Raw genomic sequence first — 17,783 nt, forward strand, 5'->3', positions numbered from 1 at the left:
GGTCCGTTAGACACATGCGCAGACTGGACGTGTGACGTCAGCTCATTGCGGGGACAATTCGAAAGCTGCCCTCACGTGGTGCCTCGGGTCGATCTGTCTGCGTTGCGCTGCATGTAGACGAATAAACTGCAGGGCAAGCGCTGTTCAACGACAGCAATTTACTGAAACCTACTGACAAAATCCTGCAAAGTCTCCGAACGTAATAACGGAGGAATGGAGAAAAATCAAAAGCCAAGCACTGGTGGCGAAACCCTCCAGATGTTTAAAAGCCAAGATCATTTTTTCCTGAATCGCTGGTTACGGCTAGTTTAAAGTAGCATTTGCTAAAGCCCTTGTTGAGTAAAAAAGTAATAAAGGTGCTGCATTTATTCATCTATCGTGTTGACGTTTTGTATTTCTTTGAAAACAACAAATATGATGTGAAAATTATATGCGCCAATTCGCTTTGTAAGGCCTTATTAAAATCTCCCTCTCCTTATAGATCAGTGGTAATAGCCTATAAGACGACGATCAGTTGCAAGCGGGTTCAACTAAATGTATATAAATAAATTATTCATATAAATAAATACATAAATAATTTAATATTATTTACAATTAATACTGATTTGGTTCTATTTATTTATATAAAGTTTTCTCGTTCTCATTTTCACATTGTTAGAAACAAAAATTAAAAGAACATTAACGTGCATTGCTAATACTACATGATGGGCTGGAAATGTGCATTGTAATTGTCTTTCTGAGGACTGAATAAAGTCTAAGATTGGCCTTTAGGTTTCTGTTTGCACAGTTTTCACAGCAATACCCAACGCAGTGTTTTTAAACTTTAATTCATCTTCATATGCGACTGTATGATTATTAGTTGGACTGGACTGCCGCCTTGAACTTGAAAACTCGACTAGGATCGTATACCCCCGATAGCCCGTGTGCACGGCTAGGCTTTATGCGAGTTCGCGTCTTTTGGCTTAAACGGACAGATGCTCACATGTCAAAATAAATGTCTTGGTGAGTATCATAGTAAACGAGTGGTTACTGTATGTCTTAAACGAATAAACATTTATTTGCATTCGGTCTCATAATAAGCCAAACCCGACGAAGTCTCTGTCGTTTAAGTTAATGCAATTAAAAGAATAGAAAATCACTCACTGCTTCATGACTGGGTCAGTTCTGTAACTTCGTAAAAAAAATGATTAATCCATATTTACTTTTAAATCAAATCCATTTTTTTTGCCAAAGATCCCGTGCCGGGCACTGCTATCCGAAGAAAGTTTAAGGTTCATCGTGGAGTAACTTTTACGAAAGGTACTGCAGTTAACATTAGATATTTTGCTTCAATAACAGAGAGTAAATCATGTGTAAGAAATAAGCAGGTTTAAAATTCACTCTTACATTATGTTTACAATAGTATGCAGTTAGGAATATTTATCTAATGTGGGGAACTGGGAAGTAGACCTAATCAGCGATCATAAGGTTCATTCGTGCTTTTATAATGGTTACACGTCATTTTCTATAATGGGATATGGACCCGCTAAAGTAGCCTTCACCGCCCGATGAAAAAAACGTGCACCACCATTGCACCTGGCATACCGGGGCGATCTCCCATTCAGCAACTAACCTGGCCAGACCCTGCTTAGCTTGCGAGTTCGGACGACACCGGCCGAGCTCATGCCGTACGGCCGCGAGCGAATTCGTTGGCGAACGGGCTGCCCTTTGTTGAATGCCCGTGAGCCGAGACCATCCACGTAAAGGCCATCGGTGCGCCGCGGGCTTCAGGCCGTGGGAATGTTAAATTTATTAAATGTAATTATATTCCTGTATCAGTCAAACGTCATGCCTTTGCCTCTCACAGGGCAAAACAAAAGCTAAGGAAAGCTGCCAGACTGACAGGTAAACAAGCGTGTTGATTGCATGACGTGTGCGTATCGCACTGGCCAATCAGAATCAAGTTATTACAAACCGAAGGTCCGTTAGACACATGCGCAGACTGGACGTGTGACGTCAGCTCATTGCGGGGACAATTCGAAAGCTGCCCTCACGTGGTGCCTCGGGTCGATCTGTCTGCGTTGCGCTGCATGTAGACGAATAAACTGCAGGGCAAGCGCTGTTCAACGACAGCAATTTACTGAAACCTACTGACAAAATCCTGCAAAGTCTCCGAACGTAATAACGGAGGAATGGAGAAAAATCAAAAGCCAAGCACTGGTGGCGAAACCCTCCAGATGTTTAAAAGCCAAGATCATTTTTTCCTGAATCGCTGGTTACGGCTAGTTTAAAGTAGCATTTGCTAAAGCCCTTGTTGAGTAAAAAAGTAATAAAGGTGCTGCATTTATTCATCTATCGTGTTGACGTTTTGTATTTCTTTGAAAACAACAAATATGATGTGAAAATTATATGCGCCAATTCGCTTTGTAAGGCCTTATTAAAATCTCCCTCTCCTTATAGATCAGTGGTAATAGCCTATAAGACGACGATCAGTTGCAAGCGGGTTCAACTAAATGTATATAAATAAATTATTCATATAAATAAATACATAAATAATTTAATATTATTTACAATTAATACTGATTTGGTTCTATTTATTTATATAAAGTTTTCTCGTTCTCATTTTCACATTGTTAGAAACAAAAATTAAAAGAACATTAACGTGCATTGCTAATACTACATGATGGGCTGGAAATGTGCATTGTAATTGTCTTTCTGAGGACTGAATAAAGTCTAAGATTGGCCTTTAGGTTTCTGTTTGCACAGTTTTCACAGCAATACCCAACGCAGTGTTTTTAAACTTTAATTCATCTTCATATGCGACTGTATGATTATTAGTTGGACTGGACTGCCGCCTTGAACTTGAAAACTCGACTAGGATCGTATACCCCCGATAGCCCGTGTGCACGGCTAGGCTTTATGCGAGTTCGCGTCTTTTGGCTTAAACGGACAGATGCTCACATGTCAAAATAAATGTCTTGGTGAGTATCATAGTAAACGAGTGGTTACTGTATGTCTTAAACGAATAAACATTTATTTGCATTCGGTCTCATAATAAGCCAAACCCGACGAAGTCTCTGTCGTTTAAGTTAATGCAATTAAAAGAATAGAAAATCACTCACTGCTTCATGACTGGGTCAGTTCTGTAACTTCGTAAAAAAAATGATTAATCCATATTTACTTTTAAATCAAATCCATTTTTTTTGCCAAAGATCCCGTGCCGGGCACTGCTATCCGAAGAAAGTTTAAGGTTCATCGTGGAGTAACTTTTACGAAAGGTACTGCAGTTAACATTAGATATTTTGCTTCAATAACAGAGAGTAAATCATGTGTAAGAAATAAGCAGGTTTAAAATTCACTCTTACATTATGTTTACAATAGTATGCAGTTAGGAATATTTATCTAATGTGGGGAACTGGGAAGTAGACCTAATCAGCGATCATAAGGTTCATTCGTGCTTTTATAATGGTTACACGTCATTTTCTATAATGGGATATGGACCCGCTAAAGTAGCCTTCACCGCCCGATGAAAAAAACGTGCACCACCATTGCACCTGGCATACCGGGGCGATCTCCCATTCAGCAACTAACCTGGCCAGACCCTGCTTAGCTTGCGAGTTCGGACGACACCGGCCGAGCTCATGCCGTACGGCCGCGAGCGAATTCGTTGGCGAACGGGCTGCCCTTTGTTGAATGCCCGTGAGCCGAGACCATCCACGTAAAGGCCATCGGTGCGCCGCGGGCTTCAGGCCGTGGGAATGTTAAATTTATTAAATGTAATTATATTCCTGTATCAGTCAAACGTCATGCCTTTGCCTCTCACAGGGCAAAACAAAAGCTAAGGAAAGCTGCCAGACTGACAGGTAAACAAGCGTGTTGATTGCATGACGTGTGCGTATCGCACTGGCCAATCAGAATCAAGTTATTACAAACCGAAGGTCCGTTAGACACATGCGCAGACTGGACGTGTGACGTCAGCTCATTGCGGGGACAATTCGAAAGCTGCCCTCACGTGGTGCCTCGGGTCGATCTGTCTGCGTTGCGCTGCATGTAGACGAATAAACTGCAGGGCAAGCGCTGTTCAACGACAGCAATTTACTGAAACCTACTGACAAAATCCTGCAAAGTCTCCGAACGTAATAACGGAGGAATGGAGAAAAATCAAAAGCCAAGCACTGGTGGCGAAACCCTCCAGATGTTTAAAAGCCAAGATCATTTTTTCCTGAATCGCTGGTTACGGCTAGTTTAAAGTAGCATTTGCTAAAGCCCTTGTTGAGTAAAAAAGTAATAAAGGTGCTGCATTTATTCATCTATCGTGTTGACGTTTTGTATTTCTTTGAAAACAACAAATATGATGTGAAAATTATATGCGCCAATTCGCTTTGTAAGGCCTTATTAAAATCTCCCTCTCCTTATAGATCAGTGGTAATAGCCTATAAGACGACGATCAGTTGCAAGCGTGTTCAACTAAATGTATATAAATAAATTATTCATATAAATAAATACATAAATAATTTAATATTATTTACAATTAATACTGATTTGGTTCTATTTATTTATATAAAGTTTTCTCGTTCTCATTTTCACATTGTTAGAAACAAAAATTAAAAGAACATTAACGTGCATTGCTAATACTACATGATGGGCTGGAAATGTGCATTGTAATTGTCTTTCTGAGGACTGAATAAAGTCTAAGATTGGCCTTTAGGTTTCTGTTTGCACAGTTTTCACAGCAATACCCAACGCAGTGTTTTTAAACTTTAATTCATCTTCATATGCGACTGTATGATTATTAGTTGGACTGGACTGCCGCCTTGAACTTGAAAACTCGACTAGGATCGTATACCCCCGATAGCCCGTGTGCACGGCTAGGCTTTATGCGAGTTCGCGTCTTTTGGCTTAAACGGACAGATGCTCACATGTCAAAATAAATGTCTTGGTGAGTATCATAGTAAACGAGTGGTTACTGTATGTCTTAAACGAATAAACATTTATTTGCATTCGGTCTCATAATAAGCCAAACCCGACGAAGTCTCTGTCGTTTAAGTTAATGCAATTAAAAGAATAGAAAATCACTCACTGCTTCATGACTGGGTCAGTTCTGTAACTTCGTAAAAAAAATGATTAATCCATATTTACTTTTAAATCAAATCCATTTTTTTTGCCAAAGATCCCGTGCCGGGCACTGCTATCCGAAGAAAGTTTAAGGTTCATCGTGGAGTAACTTTTACGAAAGGTACTGCAGTTAACATTAGATATTTTGCTTCAATAACAGAGAGTAAATCATGTGTAAGAAATAAGCAGGTTTAAAATTCACTCTTACATTATGTTTACAATAGTATGCAGTTAGGAATATTTATCTAATGTGGGGAACTGGGAAGTAGACCTAATCAGCGATCATAACCCAGCAAGCAATTTTGCGGCTAATAGACGTCTAATAGCCGTCTAAACACCCCCCTGACGTCTAGGCTAAAACAAGGCTAATTTTGGGCTGTCAGTGAAAATCTAGTAGACGTCTATCATAGCCCAAGAAATAGACTAGTCATCAAATAGACGGCTATTAAACGTCTACATATATACGTCTAATAGACGGTGAATGTGGGTCTAGGCTAAAACAAGGCTAATTTTGGGCTGTCAGTGAAAATCTAGTAGACGTCTATCATAGCCCAAGAATAGACTAGCCGTTAAATAGACGGCTATTAAACGACTACACGTGTGTGTCTAATAAAGAACAAAAGAATGGCTAAAGAATTCTTTTTAATCCATTAAAAAAGGTTCTCATAAACATGCAATCATGCAATTTATTACAAAAAATATTGTTAATACAATAGAAATTCAGATAAGACCAAATGAAGAAAAACTACTTTTAACAAAAAGAATAAAAACAGTAACAAAATAAAAGCATATATAACAAAATACAATTTTAAAAATGAAATTACATCTAAACATTAACAAACTATCTTCAGTTCACGTCAACTTATTAATTGTACTAATTTCTATACCCCCCCCCCCCCCGTGCTCCCTGGTGCCTGTTTGAAATGCCCCCATTGCATCCTTCACTTCCAGTTATGTTGCTGCTGGGAAGTTGTTCAACACAGCATCTGCCAAATATGATATGAAAAGAATGCATGAGACAAGTATTTCTGCTTAATGTTAAATGTGATAGTCATTCTCTTTTGAAAAAGTCATATATTAATATTGACAGGCAACAGTAATCATACCGTTCTCATTACTAACAGAAGTGCATGTTTCTCTGCGTGTGTTTAATGACATTTTTGGAACTAGCAAAAGAGGCTTAAAGGCAGGGTATCTGATTTTGATCCAGAATTTTTTTTAGTTATGCTGGTTGAAAGTCTCCTCAAATATTGATAGCTCTCACTATGTTAAGTTGTCTAAATGTGTATTTTTATATATTTGTGTCATCTATAAAAGGCGTAGGACCAAAAAACGTTCAACAAATCATTGAACCCTGACCGAATGCAATAATTGGGCGTGGGCATGGGCCAGTTACCGGTTTGAAGGTATACTGAGATTTTCAGAGTCAAGGTTTTTAAAAAACCACAAAAATTTTCTGTGATACCGTTTTCAATGTATGAACTGTGTTTACACAAAGTGAATTAAATCATGTAATTGAATTCATGTTTAAATTTACAATTGAAAGAATATTATCATTTAAAGGCTTTATTTTTACCTGGCATAAACGTTGTTTGTTGCTTAAAAATAAAATGTATTGTGTCCAGTTGAAAAGTTGATGTTTTAATATGCAGACATTTGAAAATAACACATTTTAGTGTCACAATGGCAAAACCACAACACCGTGGTATTTTTGCTTACGGTTATCATACTGCCAGAATCTCATTCCGGCCCATAATTGGACGCATACAATTTTTGCCCCTCTTCTGTGAACGTGTTTTGCATGCCACTTCAGAACCTGTTCACGCTCTGTAAAAATAGGGAGAATCAAATACATTTTCCTGCTGAATTGACACAGGAGCTACAAAACGAAAGACATTTTGAAACAACAAAAAAACATCTGGATGAGCAAAGAGGGAAAACCCAAATTAACATTGGTAAGTTCACTGCTTTTCTGCAAGATGGAAACAGCTACAGGTCTGAAAGGGTCGTTTTGCAGTGTTTCTTTTGGAAAGGTAGGTATGCAGTGTGATTCTATTTTGATGGATTCAGATTGTATTTTAATGAAACTTGTTGCTTATGTAGTTTGTTTACGAATTAGTGTAATGATATTTATCTTTTCAAATTTCTAAACGTGCTGTATTTATTTCGGATTAAAAACAGTTGTTTATTTGGTCATTTTGGTAATGTTATTCACTTTGTCAGTCTTACTGGTTAATGAGATAGGAGTGTGCTTCTGGTTGGTGCGTGTAGGCTAAAGTTAGTATTTTTCAAAATCAAATACCCTGCCCTTTAAGATGCCAAGCATAAAATATTCACAATACAATCTTATTGACATAAAACCTGTCAAATGTCTAAAAATAAAACATCTAAACAATATTGTGTGGATGAGTAAACTGTTGTATCGGCAAAGAGTAATTTAATCTGGGGCTTTTAATATTTAAAAAATTTTAAGGCAGTACCGGACTGTCGTCAATTACTCCTCACATAACCTAATGTCATTTTAAAAGTATTATTTTGTGAAACACCATTCAGCCTAAAACTACATACAAACACACTTACCTTTAATAACTGAGAAGTGATGTTTTTTCAAATGCTTGCTTCTGCAGTGGACCACCACCATTAATGTTGAACTTTGAAATTAATGAATTTTAGTGAACTCTAAAATACAAAAGACAATGTCGTTAACAGTTGCAGACTGAAATATTTTTTGTGACCACATGAACACCACAATGTCTGATTAATATTGCATGTTTAGAGAATTTACCTGTCTAGCATTCTTCCGGCACGGTCTCTCAAGTTTCTCCCTCCAGTTTCGCAGAGCTTTGACACCTGACTAGCACATGCCTATGTCAGTAATTGTACAGTATTGTATGCTTCAGTGTACAAGTGTTTACCAACCTTAAAGGTTAATGCCCACTGACCTGCAAGTTTTCCCTCACTAACACAATAAAACTCTTTTTTCCAACAGACTGAAGGCCTGTAAGTTAAATCCATTATGGAAAATAGCTTTCCCCCACAATCTATCTCTGCATGCATAATTGTAAAGCACAACACTGCCTACTTTACTGTAAGCAACACAGTAATAACTTAGCTAAGTTACTGCTGTTACTAAAAAGCAGCCTACAAATCACTCATGTAAATCTTCAGTGTAACGTTACATAGACTCATTTACCTCCACTATTTTATTACATTGCAGGTTGTACTGTTTAGGTTTTATAAAACATGGGTTACTTTACTACGTTATACTGTTAAGTTACCCGCAAGAATGTCGCGATTCCAACAACAAATAAAGTAAATCAATTTTAAACACATGTAAAATAAAATCATAATAAAAAACTTACAAGACCAAACAAGTGTGGTACATGCTTTCCTCGTGGCTGCTCTTCTTCTTCTTCTTCTTTTGTGGGTTTACTGGCGGGTTGCAAACCAACTGAAAGGTGCATACCGCCACCTACTGTACTGGAGTGTGACAAGGAAAGTCTGCATGACTCAGATTAAACTCTATGAATTACCGAAATGTTTTTTAAAAACCTCATTAATGCTCTTATTAGCCTACCCGTGTATGTCCCTTCATTTAAAATATTGCCCATTGTAAATTCTGTAATCCCCATTTCTTGAACTTCTCTAATGTACAATATTCTTTCCTGCTGGTATTTCACACATGTCATTAAAACATGTTCCACTGTCTCCCTTTCCTGACACCCATCACAAAGACCTGAATTGTGTTTACCTATTATGTAATTATTTGCATTGAGCCTAGTATGTCCCATTCTTAATCTTGTAAATATTATATATTCCCTCCTACTTATATTATGATTTATATTGCTTTGCTTTAATTTACCTTGTATGTTATAAAAATGTCTTCCCTTCATACATAAATCCCAAGATACCTGCCACATATCTTTACATGCTTGTTTAATAATCGATTTCCCTTCTACCCTACTCAAACTTACTGTTAAATTGATGTTATTCAGTTGTAGTGCTTCTTTAGCCATTTGATCAACCACTTCATTGCCCTGAATCCCAACATGGGCTGGAACCCATACAAATCTCACCAGTATTCCCACATTCTTTAATCTATATAAACTAATAAAAACTTCTGTTAATATATCATTTCTGCATGATTTAAAAACTCGTGGCTGCTCTTCTTCTTCTTCTTCTTCTTTTGTGGGTTTACTGGCGGGTTGCAAACCAACTGAAAGGTGCATACCGCCACCTACTGTACTGGAGTGTGACAAGGAAAGTCTGCATGACTCAGATTAAACTCTATGAATTACCGAAATGTTTTTTAAAAACCTCATTAATGCTCTTATTAGCCTACCCGTGTATGTCCCTTCATTTAAAATATTGCCCATTGTAAATTCTGTAATCCCCATTTCTTGAACTTCTCTAATGTACAATATTCTTTCCTGCTGGTATTTCACACATGTCATTAAAACATGTTCCACTGTCTCCCTTTCCTGACACCCATCACAAAGACCTGAATTGTGTTTACCTATTATGTAATTATTTGCATTGAGCCTAGTATGTCCCATTCTTAATCTTGTAAATATTATATATTCCCTCCTACTTATATTATGATTTATATTGCTTTGCTTTAATTTACCTTGTATGTTATAAAAATGTCTTCCCTTCATACATAAATCCCAAGATACCTGCCACATATCTTTACATGCTTGTTTAATAATCGATTTCCCTTCTACCCTACTCAAACTTACTGTTAAATTGATGTTATTCAGTTGTAGTGCTTCTTTAGCCATTTGATCAACCACTTCATTGCCCTGAATCCCAACATGGGCTGGAACCCATACAAATCTCACCAGTATTCCCACATTCTTTAATCTATATAAACTAATAAAAACTTCTGTTAATATATCATTTCTGCATGATTTAAAAACTCGTGGCTGCTCTTCTTCTTCTTCTTCTTCTTTTGTGGGTTTACTGGCGGGTTGCAAACCAACTGAAAGGTGCATACCGCCACCTACTGTACTGGAGTGTGACAAGGAAAGTCTGCATGACTCAGATTAAACTCTATGAATTACCGAAATGTTTTTTAAAAACCTCATTAATGCTCTTATTAGCCTACCCGTGTATGTCCCTTCATTTAAAATATTGCCCATTGTAAATTCTGTAATCCCCATTTCTTGAACTTCTCTAATGTACAATATTCTTTCCTGCTGGTATTTCACACATGTCATTAAAACATGTTCCACTGTCTCCCTTTCCTGACACCCATCACAAAGACCTGAATTGTGTTTACCTATTATGTAATTATTTGCATTGAGCCTAGTATGTCCCATTCTTAATCTTGTAAATATTATATATTCCCTCCTACTTATATTATGATTTATATTGCTTTGCTTTAATTTACCTTGTATGTTATAAAAATGTCTTCCCTTCATACATAAATCCCAAGATACCTGCCACATATCTTTACATGCTTGTTTAATAATCGATTTCCCTTCTACCCTACTCAAACTTACTGTTAAATTGATGTTATTCAGTTGTAGTGCTTCTTTAGCCATTTGATCAACCACTTCATTGCCCTGAATCCCAACATGGGCTGGAACCCATACAAATCTCACCAGTATTCCCACATTCTTTAATCTATATAAACTAATAAAAACTTCTGTTAATATATCATTTCTGCATGATTTAAAAACTCGTGGCTGCTCGCTGATGTTGTTGCTTTTCAAACAGCGGAAATCTTTCTCGTGAGATTTGGCCCCGTGTTTGTGTACTGCTGCCATCTAGCGGTTCGGAGTTGTAACTGGATTTTGTTTATCTTTGAAATACGGTCAAATAATGAATGTTATGCGTGACAGCAGATATTCAGATAAGATAAATAAAACCAAACATCTTAAATTCACTGGTGTCTTTGCATGCCTGATAAAATATCACAATTTTTGCAAGTTATTTTGGCAAAAACAACATTTTATTAAATTCAAGGTTATTTTGGGCTAAACATGGTTTGTTCGTAGTCGGTCTATTTATGAGCTAAATAGTGGCTATATGTACGACGGTGCATAAAACACTTTAAAGAAATTAAACAAACCTTGTAATCGCTGTTAACTTTGCTTACAATGACATACCATACAAGTTATTTTGGCAAAAACCACATGTAATTAAATTAATGGTTATTTCTGAGCTAAACGTGGGTTATTCGTAGTCGGTCTATTTGTGAGCTAAATAGTGGCTAGTACAGACGGTGTATAAAACACTTTAAAGAAATGAAACAAAATACCTTATCGCTTTGAACTTTGTTTACATGATTAAATATCATACATCTCACAAATCATTTTGGCAAAACAACATGTAATTAAATTAATGGTTATTTCTGGGCTAAACGTGGGTTATTCGTAGTCGGTCTATTTGTAAGCTAAATAGTGGCTAAGTACAGACGGTGCATAAAACACTTTAAAGAAATGGAACAAAATACCTTAATTGCTTTGAACTTTGTTTACATTATTAAATATCATACATCTCACAAATAATTTTGGCAAAACAACATGTAATTAAATTCATGGTTATTTCTGGGCTAAACGTGGTTTATTCGTAGTCGGTCTATTTATGAGCTAAATTATGACTACGTACAGACGATGCATAAAACACTTTAAAGAAATGAAAAGAAATACCTTGTAATCGCTGTTAACTTTGCTTACATGATAAAATAGCATCCATCTCACAAATTATTTTGTCAAAAACCACATGTAACCAAATTAAAGTTTAATTGGGCTAGAAGTGGGCTAGGCACAGCCCGGCTATATCGGGTCTATACTGAAACGAGACGTTGAAATGACGGCTATTGCTTGCTGGGAAGGTTCATTCGTGGTTTTATAATGGTTACACGTCATTTTCTATAATGGGATATGGACCCGCTAAAGTAGCCTTCACCGCCCGATGAAAAAAACGTGCACCACCATTGCACCTGGCATACCGGGGCGATCTCCCATTCAGCAACTAACCTGGCCAGACCCTGCTTAGCTTGCGAGTTCGGACGACACCGGCCGAGCTCATGCCGTACGGCCGCGAGCGAATTCGTTGGCGAACGGGCTGCCCTTTGTTGAATGCCCGTGAGCCGAGACCATCCACGTAAAGGCCATCGGTGCGCCGCGGGCTTCAGGCCGTGGGAATGTTAAATTTATTAAATGTAATTATATTCCTGTATCAGTCAAACGTCATGCCTTTGCCTCTCACAGGGCAAAACAAAAGCTAAGGAAAGCTGCCAGACTGACAGGTAAACAAGCGTGTTGATTGCATGACGTGTGCGTATCGCACTGGCCAATCAGAATCAAGTTATTACAAACCGAAGGTCCGTTGGACACATGCGCAGACTGGACGTGTGACGTCAGCTCATTGCGGGGACAATTCGAAAGCTGCCCTCACGTGGTGCCTCGGGTCGATCTGTCTGCGTTGCGCTGCATGTAGACGAATAAACTGCAGGGCAAGCGCTGTTCAACGACAGCAATTTACTGAAACCTACTGACAAAATCCTGCAAAGTCTCCGAACGTAATAACGGAGGAATGGAGAAAAATCAAAAGCCAAGCACTGGTGGCGAAACCCTCCAGATGTTTAAAAGCCAAGATCATTTTTTCCTGAATCGCTGGTTACGGCTAGTTTAAAGTAGCATTTGCTAAAGCCCTTGTTGAGTAAAAAAGTAATAAAGGTGCTGCATTTATTCATCTATCGTGTTGACGTTTTGTATTTCTTTGAAAACAACAAATATGATGTGAAAATTATATGCGCCAATTCGCTTTGTAAGGCCTCATTAAAATCTCCCTCTCCTTATAGATCAGTGGTAATAGCCTATAAGACGACGATCAGTTGCAAGCGTGTTCAACTAAATGTATATAAATAAATTATTCATATAAATAAATACATAAATAATTTAATATTATTTACAATTAATACTGATTTGGTTCTATTTATTTATATAAAGTTTTCTCGTTCTCATTTTCACATTGTTAGAAACAAAAATTAAAAGAACATTAACGTGCATTGCTAATACTACATGACGGGCTGGAAATGTGCATTGTAATTGTCTTTCTGAGGACTGAATAAAGTCTAAGATTGGCCTTTAGGTTTCTGTTTGCACAGTTTTCACAGCAATACCCAACGCAGTGTTTTTAAACTTTAATTCATCTTCATATGCGACTGTATGATTATTAGTTGGACTGGACTGCCGCCTTGAACTTGAAAACTCGACTAGGATCGTATACCCCCGATAGCACGTGTGCACGGCTAGGCTGTATGCGAGTTCGCTTCTTTTGGCTTAAACGGACAGATGCTCACATGTCAAAATAAATGTCTTGGTGAGTATCATAGTAAACGAGTGGTTACTGTATGTCTTAAACGAATAAACATTTATTTGCATTCGGTCTCATAATAAGCCAAACCCGACGAAGTCTCTGTCGTTTAAGTTAATGCAATTAAAAGAATAGAAAATCACTCACTGCTTCATGACTGGGTCAGTTCTGTAACTTCGTAAAAAAAATGATTAATCCATATTTACTTTTAAATCAAATCCATTTTTTTTTTGCCAAAGATCCCGTGCCGGGCACTGCTATCCGAAGAAAGTTTAAGGTTCATCGTGGAGTAACTTTTACGAAAGGTACTGCAGTTAACATTAGATATTTTGCTTCAATAACAGAGAGTAAATCATGTGTAAGAAATAAGCAGGTTTAAAATTCACTCTTACATTATGTTTACAATAGTATGCAGTTAGGAATATTTATCTAATGTGGGGAACTGGGAAGTAGACCTAATCAGCGATCATAAGGTTCATTCGTGCTTTTATAATGGTTACACGTCATTTTCTATAATGGGATATGGACCCGCTAAAGTAGCCTTCACCGCCCGATGAAAAAACCGTGCACCACCATTGCACCTGGCATACCGGGGCGATCTCCCATTCAGCAACTAACCTGGCCAGACCCTGCTTAGCTTGCGAGTTCGGACGACACCGGCCGAGCTCATGCCGTACGGCCGCGAGCGAATTCGTTGGCGAACGGGCTGCCCTTTGTTGAATGCCCGTGAGCCGAGACCATCCACGTAAAGGCCATCGGTGCGCCGCGGGCTTCAGGCCGTGGGAATGTTAAATTTATTAAATGTAATTATATTCCTGTATCAGTCAAACGTCATGCCTTTGCCTCTCACAGGGCAAAACAAAAGCTAAGGAAAGCTGCCAGACTGACAGGTAAACAAGCGTGTTGATTGTATGACGTGTGCGTATCGCACTGGCCAATCAGAATCAAGTTATTACAAACCGAAGGTCCGTTAGACACATGCGCAGACTGGACGTGTGACGTCAGCTCATTGCGGGGACAATTCGAAAGCTGCCCTCACGTGGTGCCTCGGGTCGATCTGTCTGCGTTGCGCTGCATGTAGACGAATAAACTGCAGGGCAAGCGCTGTTCAACGACAGCAATTTACTGAAACCTACTGACAAAATCCTGCAAAGTCTCCGAACGTAATAACGGAGGAATGGAGAAAAATCAAAAGCCAAGCACTGGTGGCGAAACCCTCCAGATGTTTAAAAGCCAAGATCATTTTTTCCTGAATCGCTGGTTACGGCTAGTTTAAAGTAGCATTTGCTAAAGCCCTTGTTGAGTAAAAAAGTAATAAAGGTGCTGCATTTATTCATCTATCGTGTTGACGTTTTGTATTTCTTTGAAAACAACAAATATGATGTGAAAATTATATGCGCCAATTCGCTTTGTAAGGCCTTATTAAAATCTCCCTCTCCTTATAGATCAGTGGTAATAGCCTATAAGACGACGATCAGTTGCAAGCGGGTTCAACTAAATGTATATAAATAAATTATTCATATAAATAAATACATAAATAATTTAATATTATTTACAATTAATACTGATTTGGTTCTATTTATTTATATAAAGTTTTCTCGTTCTCATTTTCACATTGTTAGAAACAAAAATTAAAAGAACATTAACGTGCATTGCTAATACTACATGACGGGCTGGAAATGTGCATTGTAATTGTCTTTCTGAGGACTGAATAAAGTCTAAGATTGGCCTTTAGGTTTCTGTTTGCACAGTTTTCACAGCAATACCCAACGCAGTGTTTTTAAACTTTAATTCATCTTCATATGCGACTGTATGATTATTAGTTGGACTGGACTGCCGCCTTGAACTTGAAAACTCGACTAGGATCGTATACCCCCGATAGCCCGTGTGCACGGCTAGGCTTTATGCGAGTTCGCGTCTTTTGGCTTAAACGGACAGATGCTCACATGTCAAAATAAATGTCTTGGTGAGTATCATAGTAAACGAGTGGTTACTGTATGTCTTAAACGAATAAACATTTATTTGCATTCGGTCTCATAATAAGCCAAACCCGACGAAGTCTCTGTCGTTTAAGTTAATGCAATTAAAAGAATAGAAAATCACTCACTGCTTCATGACTGGGTCAGTTCTGTAACTTCGTAAAAAAAATGATTAATCCATATTTACTTTTAAATCAAATCCATTTTTTTTTTGCCAAAGATCCCGTGCCGGGCACTGCTATCCGAAGAAAGTTTAAGGTTCATCGTGGAGTAACTTTTACGAAAGGTACTGCAGTTAACATTAGATATTTTGCTTCAATAACAGAGAGTAAATCATGTGTAAGAAATAAGCAGATTTAAAATTCACTCTTACATTATGTTTACAATAGTATGCAGTTAGGAATATTTATCTAATGTGGGGAACTGGGAAGTAGACCTAATCAGCGATCATAAGGTTCATTCGTGCTTTTATAATGGTTACACGTCATTTTCTATAATTGGATATGGACCCGCTAAAGTAGCCTTCACCGCCCGATGAATAAAACGTGCACCACCATTGCACCTGGCATACCGGGGCGATCTCCCATTCAGCAACTAACCTGGCCAGACCCTGCTTAGCTTGCGAGTTCGGACGACACCGGCCGAGCTCATGCCGTACGGCCGCGAGCGAATTCGTTGGCGAACGGGCTGCCCTTTGTTGAATGCCCGTGAGCCGAGACCATCCACGTAAAGGCCATCGGTGCGCCGCGGGCTTCAGGCCGTGGGAATGTTAAATTTATTAAATGTAATTATATGCCTGTATCAGTCAAACGTCATGCCTTTGCCTCTCACAGGGCAAAACAAAAGCTAAGGAAAGCTATGGCGAGTGGATGCTGCCAATTCAAAGCCTAACCTGGAGAAGGAGAAGGAGCAGCCTAACCTTCCGTCGCCGCCAGTCCGTGTGGAGTTTTGAATGAATTTGATAGGGACTGCAGACGTAAGACCGGCGGTGACGTCACGGCGAGTGCATGGAAGAATCGTTTACCGGCGGCGACGTGACGACGGCGCATGTTCGAAATTCACATAAAAAATTACGTGTACTTAGTACGTCTGAAATATGTACGTCGCCGTACAACACCTCTGATACATACGTCGCCACTAAGCACGTCTGATACCCACGTCGTCTCTAAGCACGTCTGATAACCACGTCGTCACTAAGCACGTCTGATAACTACGTCGTCGCCAAATAACTACGTGTGGTTTTATGTGGTCCTGATGCTGCAGTCCTACAAAACGAGTTTTACTGTTATAGGCCAAACTGATTGAACTTCATTTAAAGCCACAAAAGGACACCAATACAAGGTGGACAACAATCAGTGAGTGAGTACTGAATGTGAATTTAACTTTAATTACTTTAACTTTTCTGTAGCCTAAGGCATCAGAACGGGTTTAAGTTAAAAGTTGACAGATTTGCATAGTAAAAGCCACTATCAGCTTCTGATATCTTTTGAAATACCAACTGTTTATCTGTCTTTGAAACTGTAGTGCAACCACAACTGCATTAATCATTTATTCTATTAAGTTTAAAAGATCTGCTGTCTTTAGTATTAAAGTTAATAAGTTTTAATTTTTTTTTTTTATATAGCCTTATCAAAGTAATTTAACTGGTGCAGTTTTGTTCTACTGGCTACTGTGGTAGATTTAGTCTGTAATCATTTGATGTGTTGTATATACGTACTATACAGTCTTCCTCTTTGGCCCAGTTTACAATCACCAGAAAGTGTTAAAAAGTTTTTTTCATGACTGGTGTACCCCTTTCATGTGTTTCAACTATTTATCTTTTCAGTGATTGTTTTCTGTTTATTAATTCAGTGAAGCTAGTGAAAGGATTTGAAAGAGGGTTTACTAGTTCACCTGGCCATTTAGTCTTAATAATTATTGGTAAATTAACTTGGCTTTCTGTCCTCGAAGGGAGTTGTGAACCTTCAAAGAGAGTGAACCTGGGGCTTGAGCCCAAACTTCAATCCCCCTTATAATGGAACTGCAGAGAGGAAGAAAGCAAACAGCGAAGGAGATGGGAATTCATTGGTCGACCAGTTGCATAATTACTTTATTTTCACCAATAAAGAAATTTTCATTGATTTACTTCTTGATATTTATTCCTTTATAAGCAGTTAAATATAACTGTATTATAAATATAATTAGCCCATGTTTTATCGCCAACTTAAAATGCTTTAATTTAGGCTATTCTGTAACAGCGCCACAGTTTAGCGCCACGTAGAACACTCTGGAACCGCACCTGTGGCTGGCTGCACTGCTACTTCGCTCAGAAAGGAATATAGGTAGTTTTGCTGTATTTATTCAGTTCAAATGCTACCTGTTTTGGCTTAGTCAGCAAAATGT

The 17,783-nt window shown here is 38.2% G+C and overlaps 1 long non-coding RNA gene across 1 annotated transcript; it reads right to left on the reverse strand.

Annotated features, from left to right (window-relative positions):
• Positions 1-6,056: 6,056 nt before the first annotated feature.
• On the reverse strand, positions 6,057-8,498 carry LOC135744935 (uncharacterized). The gene is made up of 5 exons (XR_010530887.2): positions 8,457-8,498; positions 7,880-7,944; positions 7,675-7,773; positions 6,814-6,921; positions 6,057-6,080 (listed from the first exon to the last, which is right to left on the reverse strand). It is a non-coding gene; the product is annotated as an uncharacterized lncRNA (long non-coding RNA).
• Positions 8,499-17,783: the final 9,285 nt, after the last annotated feature.

The sequence above is a fragment of the Paramisgurnus dabryanus genome, chromosome 3 (genome assembly GCF_030506205.2).
Source record: "Paramisgurnus dabryanus chromosome 3, PD_genome_1.1, whole genome shotgun sequence".
Lineage (NCBI taxonomy): Eukaryota > Metazoa > Chordata > Actinopteri > Cypriniformes > Cobitidae > Paramisgurnus > Paramisgurnus dabryanus.